Source organism: Salvia miltiorrhiza, chromosome 2, assembly GCF_028751815.1.
Source record: "Salvia miltiorrhiza cultivar Shanhuang (shh) chromosome 2, IMPLAD_Smil_shh, whole genome shotgun sequence".
NCBI lineage: Eukaryota > Viridiplantae > Streptophyta > Magnoliopsida > Lamiales > Lamiaceae > Salvia > Salvia miltiorrhiza.
Genome location: NC_080388.1, coordinates 56,117,166 through 56,130,935, shown reverse-complemented (window position 1 = coordinate 56,130,935; position 13,770 = coordinate 56,117,166). Strand labels below are relative to the sequence as shown.

The 13,770-nt window shown below is 32.9% G+C and overlaps 1 non-coding gene across 1 annotated transcript; it reads left to right on the top strand.

Annotated features, from left to right (window-relative positions):
• The first annotated feature begins 9,368 nt into the window (after positions 1–9,368).
• TRNAK-UUU (transfer RNA lysine (anticodon UUU)) lies at positions 9,369–9,441 on the top strand. Its single transcript has one exon. It is a non-coding gene; the product is annotated as a tRNA-Lys (tRNA).
• Positions 9,442–13,770: the final 4,329 nt, after the last annotated feature.

Here is a 13,770-nt window from a genome sequence, read left to right as displayed (position 1 = left end):
TTTTTATTTTTTTTTCATTTATCATCTAATAAATTGGTCAAAGATAATAATACAAAAACATTAAAATTAAATATATATTGAAATACAAGTGAAAATTTAAACATCGATTATTACTAATCTAAGATTATTACTAAGAATTCAAGATTCCTAGTAAGAAAACTTATAATTATAACTTAAGAATGTTAATTTGATTAGTGATCCACTCATCAATCATCACTAATCTAATATTATTACTAAGCATTCAAGATTATTAGTAAGAAACTTATAATTATAACTTAATAATGTTAATTTGATTAGTGATTCACACATCACTCATCACTAATGTCAGATATTACTTAAGAATTCAAGATTCTTAGTAAGAATCTTATAATTATAACTTAAGAATGTTAATTTGATTAGTGATTCACTCATCAATCATCACTACTCTAATATTATTGCTAAGAATTCAAGATTATTAGTAAGAAACTTATAATTATAACTTAATAATGTTAATTTGATTAGTGATTTACTCATCACTCATCACTAATCTAAAATTATTACTAAGAATCTAAGAAACTTATAATTATAACTTAATAATGTTAATTTGATTAGTGATTTACTCATCACTCATCACTCATCACTAATCTAAGATTATTACTAAGAATTCAAGATTCTTAGTAAGAAACTTATAATTATAACTTAAGAATGTTAATTTGATTAGTTATCCACTCATCAATCATCACTAATCTAATATTATTACTAAGCATTCAAGATTATTAGTAAGAAACTTATAATTATAACTTAATAATGTTAATTTGATTAGTGATTCACACATCACTCATCACTAATGTAAGATATTACTTAAGAATTCAAGATTCTTAGTAAGAATCTTATAATTATAACTTAAGAATGTTAATTTGATTAGTGATTCACTCATCAATCATCACTACTCTAATATTATTGCTAAGAATTCAAGATTATTAGTAAGAAACTTATAATTATAACTTAATAATGTTAATTTGATTAGTGATTCACTCATCAATCATCACTAACCTAATATTATTATTAAGAATTGAAGATTCTTAGTAAAAATCTTGTAATTATAACTTAAGAATGTTAATTTGATTAGTGATTCACTCATCAATCATCACTAATCTAATATTATTACTAAGAATTCAAGATTCTTAGTAAGTAACTTATAATTATAACTTAAGAATGTTAATTTGATTAGTGATTCACTCATCAATCATCACTAATCTAATATTATTACTAAGAATTGAAGATTCTTAGTAAAAATCTTGTAATTATAACTTAAGAATGTTAATTTGATTAGTGATTCACTCATCAGTCATCACTAATATAAGATTATTACTAAGAATTCAAGATTCTTAGTAAGAAACTTATAATTATAACTTAAGAATGTTAATTTGATTAGTGATTCACTCATCAATCAACACTAATCTAATATTATTACTAAGAATTCAAGATTGTTAGGAAGAATCTTATAATTATAACTTAATAATGTTAATTTGATTAGTAATTCACTCATCAATCATCACTACTCTAATATTATTGCTAAGAATTCAAGATTATTAAAAGCGGTATTTTATAAAAGATAAAACAAAGGAAGAACAAACCCATGAAGGCACAGAGACGCCAACTATGGGACGAGTGTACTTAACAAGAGCAGAAAGTGTACTTCACAAGAGCAGAACAATAAAGCAAACGAGCGGAAGGAAACACTTCAGGAACTCCGGCCTCACCATCGTTCCCAAGTAAATCCGGCTCAAACAAACAAAAGACAAAGACCAAAGAACTCAAGCAGCCATGAAGCAGGCCAAGACGGGCACGGAACAACAACAATCAGAAGCACCCCTAACGGGACTTAGATGCGACGAAGATGACTATGGCTCGCGATGTCTCGGATGACAGCGTCCTCAATGACCTCAATCCCATTGCTCCAAAAACCCTCTTGTCTCGCAGGGTTTGCCATAATGTCCGCCACAACATTTCCTTCCCGATAAATATGCGAAACCCGAAAAGTGATCTCATGTAAGCGAGCTAACGTCTCCTTCCAATAACTGATGAAACGCCAAGGAACCTCCATCGATCGCTGCTGTAGGAGACGAACAACATAAGAGGAGTCCGCCTCGAGCCAGAGCTTGCGCCATCCTCGGTTATAAGCTATCGCAATGGCAGTGATCGCCGCAAGTAGCTCAGCTTCAAAAGCGAAGCCCGATCCTCCCTTTGTGTGGAAACACCCCTGAACAATTGCAGCGTGGTCTCTGAACACTCCACCACCAGCAATTAAACCCGGTGAGCCGGACGCAGAGCCGTCCGTATTTACTTTGATCCAACCAATATCCGGCGGCCACCAATGCACAGATAAGAATTCCGGCGGAGGTGCAGGCCGAGAAGAAACCCCAATGGATCGTAAAGTGAGGTAATCATTCCATTCATTGGCCATGTAGCCGAGCTTCAATGGCAACGCCTCGGCTTCCTTGAAAGCCGTCTTTATAAAGCTCAGAACCTTTATGGCAGTAAAAGCCTGATCGTCAAATATGCATGCATTCCTGCTAGTCCAAATCATCCAAATAGCGCTTAGAATTCCAATCTTCCACACTCTTCCCAGAAGAGAGCTAAAATTCATATTCCACGCCATGACCAAGAAACTCTGGATGTCAAGGCAGTCAAGCAGATGCAACTGCCTAAACCAGCCAAGAAAGGCTTGCCAAATCGGAATCACCCTAGAACATCCCCAGAAAGTGTGATTAATAGATTCCGCAGCAGTAAGGCAAATCGGACAAGCATTGGGAACAATGAGCCCCTGCCTAATCATGCAATCAATCGTAGGAAGCCTCCCATGAATGAGTCTCCAGCAGACAATGGAGCGGCGTATAGGAACAGTTGTATCCCAGATCCACTTTCTAAGAATTCAAGATTATTAGTAAAAACTTATAATTATAACTTAAGAATGTTAATTTGATTAGTGATTCACTCATCAATCATCACTACTCTAATATTATTGCTAAGAATTCAAGATTATTAGTAAGAAACTTATAATTATAACTTAATAATGTTAATTTGATTAGTGATTTACTCATCACTCATCACTAATCTAAAATTATTACTAAGAATCTAAGAAACTTATAATTATAACTTAATAATGTTAATTTGATTAGTGATTTACTCATCACTCATCACTCATCACTAATCTAAGATTATTACTAAGAATTCAAGATTCTTAGTAAGAAACTTATAATTATAACTGAAGAATGTTAATTTGATTAGTTATCCACTCATCAATCATCACTAATCTAATATTATTACTAAGCATTCAAGATTATTAGTAAGAAACTTATAATTATAACTTAATAATGTTAATTTGATTAGTGATTCACACATCACTCATCACTAATGTAAGATATTACTTAAGAATTCAAGATTCTTAGTAAGAATCTTATAATTATAACTTAAGAATGTTAATTTGATTAGTGATTCACTCATCAATCATCACTACTCTAATATTATTGCTAAGAATTCAAGATTATTAGTAAGAAACTTATAATTATAACTTAATAATGTTAATTTGATTAGTGATTCACTCATCAATCATCACTAATCTAATATTATTATTAAGAATTGAAGATTCTTAGTAAAAATCTTGTAATTATAACTTAAGAATGTTAATTTGATTAGTGATTCACTCATCAATCATCACTAATCTAATATTATTACTAAGAATTCAAGATTCTTAGTAAGTAACTTATAATTATAACTTAAGAATGTTAATTTGATTAGTGATTCACTCATCAATCATCACTAATCTAATATTATTACTAAGAATTGAAGATTCTTAGTAAAAATCTTGTAATTATAACTTAAGAATGTTAATTTGATTAGTGATTCACTCATCAGTCATCACTAATATAAGATTATTACTAAGAATTCAAGATTCTTAGTAAGAAACTTATAATTATAACTTAAGAATGTTAATTTGATTAGTGATTCACTCATCAATCAACACTAATCTAATATTATTACTAAGAATTCAAGATTGTTAGGAAGAATCTTATAATTATAACTTAATAATGTTAATTTGATTAGTAATTCACTCATCAATCATCACTACTCTAATATTATTGCTAAGAATTCAAGATTATTAAAAGCGGTATTTTATAAAAGATAAAACAAAGGAAGAACAAACCCATGAAGGCACAGAGACGCCAACTATGGGACGAGTGTACTTAACAAGAGCAGAAAGTGTACTTCACAAAAGCAGAACAATAAAGCAAACGAGCGGAAGGAAACACTTCAGGAACTCCGGCCTCACCATCGTTCCCAAGTAAATCCGGCTCAAACAAACAAAAGACAAAGACCAAAGAACTCAAGCAGCCATGAAGCAGGCCAAGACGGGCACGGAACAACAACAATCAGAAGCACCCCTAACGGGACTTAGATGCGACGAAGATGACTATGGCTCGCGATGTCTCGGATGACAGCGTCCTCAATGACCTCAATCCCATTGCTCCAAAAACCCTCTTGTCTCGCAGGGTTTGCCATAATGTCCGCCACAACGTTTCCTTCCCGATAAATATGCGAAACCCGAAAAGTGATCTCATGTAAGCGAGCTAACGTCTCCTTCCAATAACTGATGAAACGCCAAGAGACGAACAACATAAGAGGAGTCCGCCTCGAGCCAGAGCTTGCGCCATCCTCGGTTATAAGCTATCGCAATGGCAGTGATCGCCGCAAGTAGCTCAGCTTCAAAAGCGAAGCCCGATCCTCCCTTTGTGTGGAAACACCCCTGAACAATTGCAGCGTGGTCTCTGAACACTCCACCACCAGCAATTAAACCCGGTGAGCCGGACGCAGAGCCGTCCGTATTTACTTTGATCCAACCAATATCCGGCGGCCACCAATGCACAGATAAGAATTCCGGCGGAGGTGCAGGCCGAGAAGAAACCCCAATGGATCGTAAAGTGAGGTAATCATTCCATTCATTGGCCATGTAGCCGAGCTTCAATGGCAACGCCTCGGCTTCCTTGAAAGCCGTCTTTATAAAGCTCAGAACCTTTATGGCAGTAAAAGCCTGATCGTCAAATATGCATGCATTCCTGCTAGTCCAAATCATCCAAATAGCGCTTAGAATTCCAATCTTCCACACTCTTCCCAGAAGAGAGCTAAAATTCATATTCCACGCCATGACCAAGAAACTCTGGATGTCAAGGCAGTCAAGCAGATGCAACTGCCTAAACCAGCCAAGAAAGGCTTGCCAAATCGGAATCACCCTAGAACATCCCCAGAAAGTGTGATTAATAGATTCCGCAGCAGTAAGGCAAATCGGACAAGCATTGGGAACAATGAGCCCCTGCCTAATCATGCAATCAATCGTAGGAAGCCTCCCATGAATGAGTCTCCAGCAGACAATGGAGCGGCGTATAGGAACAGTTGTATCCCAGATCCACTTTCTAAGAATTCAAGATTATTAGTAAGAAACTTATAATTATAACTTAAGAATGTTAATTTGATTAGTGATTCACTCATCAATCATCACTACTCTAATATTATTGCTAAGAATTCAAGATTATTAGTAAGAAACTTATAATTATAACTTAATAATGTTAATTTGATTAGTGATTTACTCATCACTCATCACTAATCTAAAATTATTACTAAGAATCTAAGAAACTTATAATTATAACTTAATAATGTTAATTTGATTAGTGATTTACTCATCACTCATCACTCATCACTAATCTAAGATTATTACTAAGAATTCAAGATTCTTAGTAAGAAACTTATAATTATAACTTAAGAATGTTAATTTGATTAGTTATCCACTCATCAATCATCACTAATCTAATATTATTACTAAGCATTCAAGATTATTAGTAAGAAACTTATAATTATAACTTAATAATGTTAATTTGATTAGTGATTCACACATCACTCATCACTAATGTAAGATATTACTTAAGAATTCAAGATTCTTAGTAAGAATCTTATAATTATAACTTAAGAATGTTAATTTGATTAGTGATTCACTCATCAATCATCACTACTCTAATATTATTGCTAAGAATTCAAGATTATTAGTAAGAAACTTATAATTATAACTTAATAATGTTAATTTGATTAGTGATTCACTCATCAATCATCACTAATCTAATATTATTATTAAGAATTGAAGATTCTTAGTAAAAATCTTGTAATTATAACTTAAGAATGTTAATTTGATTAGTGATTCACTCATCAATCATCACTAATCTAATATTATTACTAAGAATTCAAGATTCTTAGTAAGTAACTTATAATTATAACTTAAGAATGTTAATTTGATTAGTGATTCACTCATCAATCATCACTAATCTAATATTATTACTAAGAATTGAAGATTCTTAGTAAAAATCTTGTAATTATAACTTAAGAATGTTAATTTGATTAGTGATTCACTCATCAGTCATCACTAATATAAGATTATTACTAAGAATTCAAGATTCTTAGTAAGAAACTTATAATTATAACTTAAGAATGTTAATTTGATTAGTGATTCACTCATCAATCAACACTAATCTAATATTATTACTAAGAATTCAAGATTGTTAGGAAGAATCTTATAATTATAACTTAATAATGTTAATTTGATTAGTAATTCACTCATCAATCATCACTACTCTAATATTATTGCTAAGAATTCAAGATTATTAGTAAGAAACTTATAATTATAACTTAAGAATGTTAATTTGATTAGTGATTCACTCATCAATCAACACTAATCTAATATTATTACTAAGAATTCAAGATTGTTAGGAAGAATCTTATAATTATAACTTAATAATGTTAATTTGATTAGTAATTCACTCATCAATCATCACTACTCTAATATTATTGCTAAGAATTCAAGATTATTAGTAAGAAACTTATAATTATAACTTAATAATGTTAATTTGATTAGTGATTTACTCATCACTCATCACTAATCTAAGATTATTACTAAGAATCTAAGAAACTTATAATTATAACTTAATAATGTTAATTTGATTAGTGATTCACTCATCAATCATCACTAATCTAATATTATTATTAAGAATTGAAGATTCTTAGTAAAAATTTTGTAATTATAACTTAACAATGTTAATTTGATTAGTGATTCACTCATCAATCATCAATAATCTTATATTATTACTAAGAATTCAAGATTCTTAGTAAGTAACTTATAATTATAACTTAAGAATGTTAATTTGATTAGTGATTCACTCATCAATCAACACTAAGGTTATGAATGGTGTATAAACTAGATTGATAAAATAAAAAATAAAAAATAAAAATAAATAAAAAATTAATAATAAATTAATTAATAAATATTTTTCCGACATAAAAATAAGAACGGAAACGAGCCCAATCCGTAATTAACAACATTTTTTGTATATCATCTCGACATATTCTAAGGTTATGAATATATATGATGTTGTATATTGAAGTAGACTTTAAATGAATTAATAGATACTATATATATCAATAATACGAGTGTTCTGTACTGGTGACCATTCGAAAAGAACTTCAAGGTTAAGCGTGCTTGACTTAGAGCACAACTAAGATGGGTGACCGACTGGGAAGTTCGTCTAAATTATGCAATACTGTATAAATACCGAAATAAATTGTGGATATACAATAAAATAAATAAATAAAATAAATAAAATAAATTAAAAAATATTACCTAGGGCAAATGCCGTCGGTAATTACCGACGGCATTTTGCCCTCGGTAATACCTTGAACAGCTCCGGCGTGTGCGCCACCACCGTCCGGTGGAAATTACCGACGGTGATCTCGCCGCCGCTAATTACCGACGGCATTTGCCGTCGGTAATTTTTCGGCAACTATCCGCCGTTCAACGGCGGTATTTAACGGCGGAAATGCCGGCGGCTTCGCCGCCATTAATTGCCGGCGGCGGCCGATCGCCGTCGGTAATGGCGTTACCGACGAGCCGGTTAGCGACGGCAATTTGCCGCCGGTAACCTTTATCACCGGCGGCCGTGCCTTATTACCGACGGCAAAATGCCGTCGGTAATCGTACGTTTTTTTGTAGTGTATTTCCTTATGATGTTTTCTTTATCTTGTTTTGGTTTAAATGTCCCAAATAATAACATAAGTGAGTCTTTGTATAATTATTTACAAAAAGGGGTTGTTTTTTGAATTTTTAAGAATTAAGTCGTGTCAAATTTGGACAACAACGAAAGTTGGTGTATTAAAATGTAAAATCTTAACTTCGCGTCAAATATGGATTTTTGGCAAAGTTTGTGTATTTTCACGCAATTATCCCTAAATATAATAATTAAGTTAGTATCAATTTTATAAAAAACATAAAAATATTTCTCATTGTACTGGTGTAAATGCTAATTTTGTTGAAATATTTTAATTCCCCTAAAGCCGTTGCCAAAGGCAAACACCTAAGCCTTCATGTTGCCAGAATTTCAAAATTCAAAATTCGATGTTGATGTCGTACGGGAAATTGGTCCCAACAAAGTTTCAAAGATGACAAATGAAAAGGGAAGGTTGAACCGCATCAGGTGAGAAGGTGTTATGATTAAGCTTATTTCAAATATATTTTATAAGGTGGAAAGATAATTGTGAATTTATGATTTACAAGATGTTTCAAAATTTTATAAAATGTAATATTTTAAAAGTTTATAATTTATTAAAATATTTAAATAACTAAATTTATAACATAGAGAAATAATTATGAGTTACATAAAAAAAATTATAATTAAAAAAGAAAGAAATTCGAGAAAGATAAAATAAAAAGGGTAAATATTGAATATTAAAAAATATAGTAAATTTATTTTTAAAATTAATTGTTCTTTATAAGGTAATAAAAAAATTTAAGATGAAGTAAAAAAACTTACTACTCCCTCCGCCCCACCGAGCTTGAGTCATTTCATTTTTTGGCAAAAAATAGGCAATTTAAAGCACTAATTTACAAAACTAATTGCACCCCTTATTTTTTCTTAATCACTCCCTTATTACCTTCTATGTTCTACTTTATCACTTTATTGACTATTTTATCACTTTTATACTATACACTTAAAACACTAATTTACAATATCTTAATTCTCGTGCCCAAAAGAAATGTCTCATCTCATGCTCGGCGGGGCGGAGGGAGTACTATATTTGAGCAAGTCTACGATATGTTGAAACTTTTTTGAGGGGGGTGTTGGTTCTTTTTCCTTTTTTTTTTACACAAATTTCTAACTTTATTAAAGGTTGAAAAGTTCGAATGAGTGTTGTTAACTTGTAATCATTTGCGATGCATCTCTCATTTACAAACCCTAAACCCTCTTCTTTTTTTAAAATGGAATTAATGTTTAATTAATCTACTTCACTAACATGCCGTCTTAGCTCAGCTGGTAGAGCGCATGGCTTTTAACCATGTGGTCGTGGGTTCGATTCCCACAGACGGCGTTTCTGTTTTTAATCTTAATAACATTTTACGAAACGAAAAAAAGGTGGTTGTGAATTGATTAAAGTGGTTGTTGTGTGTGCATGCATGATGCATGGGCTGCACATTTTTGTTTCATGAAGTTTATTTTTAATATATTAGTATTATAATAATTTATAAAAATCAAAATATCTATATATAAATAAAGTGATAAGTGTATATTAAAAAGATAAAAAATGGCCAGAAACCATGACAAATTAACAATGGCATTAACACATACAATTAGATGACACACTAAGAAACTTAACGAAGACATAATTTAAACAATAACATAAGATCTTATTATTATTATTATTTCGCAATCTATCATCTATTACAATTACAAAAAAGTTAATATATTATTATCTATTAAAAAAACGGAGGGGTTCTTGTTAAAAATAATTAATTGATTAAACCTTTTATATTCTTAAATTAAGTATCATAAAAGTTATATTATCGAGTTTTTAATAATTTGGTGAGATTTAAATAATTATTTATATTTTATAAGAAAAATAGTGAGAAGCCATCGGTAGTAAATCATAAATTTTAGGTTATATTCAGTACATTTAGAGGGTGTTTGGCTAAGCTTATTTTTAAGAGCTTATAAAATGTTTTAAGAGATTATAAAATGTAGTTCTTAGGTTCATTTTCGCTTGCGTGCGGGTAGTTTTCCCACTTTTGTTTGGGTAGTATTCCCATTTTTGTGTGGGTAGTATTCCGTCTACGTGCGATTATTTTCCCACCTTTGTACAATGTAGAGGTCCCGCCTGCATGCGAGTTGCTAATTTGATTATATATTAGATCCCTCTTGTGATTCTATATAAAAAAAAAGATGTAGTTCCTTAAGTGCTTGTAAGTTGTCAATAAATTTAGGGTTAAGTATCAATGTGGCCCCTAACGTGGAGGCCCTTATGGGTAGGGATGTGTCAACTAAACCCCTGAAATACTTAATTTTCGTCAATTAACCCCTCCGATTTAACGGAGAGTTAACTCCATTAACTAGTATTTTTTTTTTGTTGGTAGTGGGACCCACACATTCTTCTTCACCAAGCTCGCCAGAAACAAGTCGGAATCTGGAAATGATAGCAGTGGCGGCGTACCCTCCTCCGTCCGAACCCAGCAACGACGTGGTTGACTTCGAAGAGGACAACAACGACGATTCGTGATAAGGAAGGGCTATGACTCAACCTAGAACACCTCTAGTTTGACTTGCAATAGAACAAGGACATCCTAGTGATGGTAAGTTGACCCAGTGTCATCTCTCAAGGAAAGTCTTAAAGGGCTTTTAATTGTATCGCAGGAAAAACAGTAAAAGAAAGCAGTAAAGGTTTTGATTTAAAAACGTAACTTAAACTTAAATGTAAATTGAACTTAAACTTAGCCTAGGCAATAATTTAAACAACTCGAATTAAACCTAACTTAAGAAATTAAATACTTGTAAATTTAAAGACTTCTAATCTAGGCATGAAACTAAAGTGCATAATTGAAATTGCATAATTGAAAAGAAAACATAAACAATAACGAAAAGCATAAACATGATTAAACGAAAATAACTTGAATTGAAATATGAAATACCGTAATTGTCTTGAACGTGTAATTGTGTCACTCAATCACAATCCAAGAAACTAAACTAAAACGAAATTGAAATCTAACTTAGAACAATAAAAACTTAAAACTATGAACAACTATGAAAGCAAGTAAATCCTAAGCTTCGGATGCCAACAGATTGCAAAGATGGCGTCTAAAACTAGGGCAAGAATTTGGATGATTTTTACAATGAAAACTATAGCCCTATTTATAGACTTCAACTCCTTCTGGATCACCATGGAAATTACCATGCAAAGCCGGACTCTAAAAGGAATAGAATCGTAGATGATAAGGTAACTCCAGCTATGACGCGCGCAACAAGTATTCTCCACTCGGCGGAAATCGCAGCTCTCGCCAGAGGAATGGTTATCGCCAGAGGAACGGATGACTTCTCTGATCTTGTCAGCGGAATGGGTTCCGCTCTGGTATTGATTCCTCTAGCGCTTCCTCCGCTCTGGCGGGTGATTTCTCTGGCATGTCCACGCTCGCCTCGATTCCTCTGACGGTCGACTCCTCTGGCGCTTTTCTCTCCTCTGGCGCTTTTCTCTCCTCTGGCGCCTTTCTCCTCTGGCTAAGCGAGTTCTCTGACTTAGCGAGTTCTCTGGCGGACTTCTCTGGCTTAGCGAGTTCTCTGACTTAGCGAGTTCTCTGGCGAATGACTTCTCTGGATCCGGAGCGCTTGGTTCCGCTGCTCTGGAGACTTGATTTCTCTGGTGGTTGATTTCTCTGGCCTAGTCTGGCGTAAAAACGCCATTTTTAGCCAAAAATCCCCAAAATTATACTCTTCCACCATTAAAACCTAAATCTCCTGAAAAGCATCAAATACACCATAAAACGCACCAATTTCCAGAAGATTTAACTTACAATGAGCACATTCAAACCCCTAAAATTAGAACAATTAAGCATAAATCAGGCTACGACTCGGACCTGCTGGAAGGCACCCTCCCTTGAATTCGAAAGGTGAGAAAGACTCCGGTAATCGAGAAGAATGATCGGCGACTATAAATCGCCAGAATTACAGAACCCACGGCTACGAATTTAAAGGGGGGCTCAACATCGAAAGGGGAAGGGGAATGGAGAAGACCTTCGGCGCGAAGGCATCGACTACGCCGGAGAGAAGGGCGCTACGTTACCGACTTTTGGCTCAAGCGGCGGCGATTTCGATTTAGGGGATGAATTGGGGCTCGCCTTTTTGCCTTGAGCATGTGCTATTAGAGAGAGATTTGGGGCTTTACGTATGGTAGAGATAGAGAAGGGTGTCGGACTTAGGCGTCACGGAGAAGCAGCGGCGATGAGATTTAGAGAAGAGAGGGGTGATTGCTGGGTTCGGGCGGAGGAGGGTACACCGCCATTGTTGTCGTTCCTAGATTCCGGCGTGTTTCCGGCAAGCTTGGTGAAGAAGAAGGTATGAGTCCCACCGCCAATAAAAAAAATAATAAAAAAAAAGAAATAGTTAACGGAGTTAACTCCCCGTTAAGTCGGATGGGTTAATTGGCGGAAATTATGTCTTCAGGGGCTTAGTTGACACACCCCTGCCCATAGGGTGCTAAACATAATAAGGGCGTCCACATTAGGGGTGAAATTGATACTTAACCCATAAATTTATATAATTGTACTTATAAGTTAGAGAGGAGATTTTTAGTTAAAGAAATAAAATCTTTGTTAGAGATAGAAAATTGAAGAAAGATGAACTCGAGAGGGTATATAATGAAAATAACAAATTATAATTGAATAATATTTATAAAAGAATTGTTACATATAAGATTATGAAAAAATAAGTTGAAGTAGATGAACTTATTTTTTGAAAAGTTTATAAGCTCTTGAAACTTATTTCTCATAAGTTATTTAAGAATTTATTTTGTGAAACACTTTAAAGAACTTATAAACTTCTAAATAATTTAGTATAATTTATTCTATTAAAAATAATTTATAAATTATTCTAAAGAACTTATAAACTCAATCAAACATCCTCTTGAAAATACGGTGAAATACTATTTCGAGACAGACAATCTTATGGTGTCATACCGTCTATCACGAACCAACCATCAAGTGCAACAACTACTAATCAGAGCCGGCCCCTATGTATAACTTGTGGGGCAATGGCCTATGGCCCCAAAATTTAAGGGGCCCCATTTTTTTTTGACTCAATGGTATTATGCCTTGGTTAAGAAAAAAAAATATTCCTACCTATTTTAAAAGAATTATGCAGTAACAAAAGTAATTAAATTTTGGGCTCCAAATTATTGAGTTTGTTAAAATTTCATATTGCTTTTCCAATGTTTATATTCCATATATGATATTATTTTTTTTGAGGGTGCCATGTATGATATTATTGATTATGCCGATTATTGCAATTTCAGTTGAAATAACTTTTTTAAAATTAAAATTGATAAAATTATATTTACATTCTACTATATCTCAAAAAATGTTAAATAAGTTATCATTTTATAAATTAAAAATGAGGAATTTAAAAACGGGTGAAAAAAAGACTCTTATAGAAATATTAAATAAATTATAGTTAATATTAAAATTATGCAGCATAATCACAATTATAAAAGATTATCATATACAACGAGTAAAAACAGACCCATTTTTTCCTTCTCGCCCAAGGCCGGCCCTGCTACTAATACTATGGATCCCAAAAATCGACCGACATCTCACGGTGAAGACACCAAAATTTTGGAGCTTAATTCCTCTTCTACCCTCCCAATTTCAGCAATGCACAA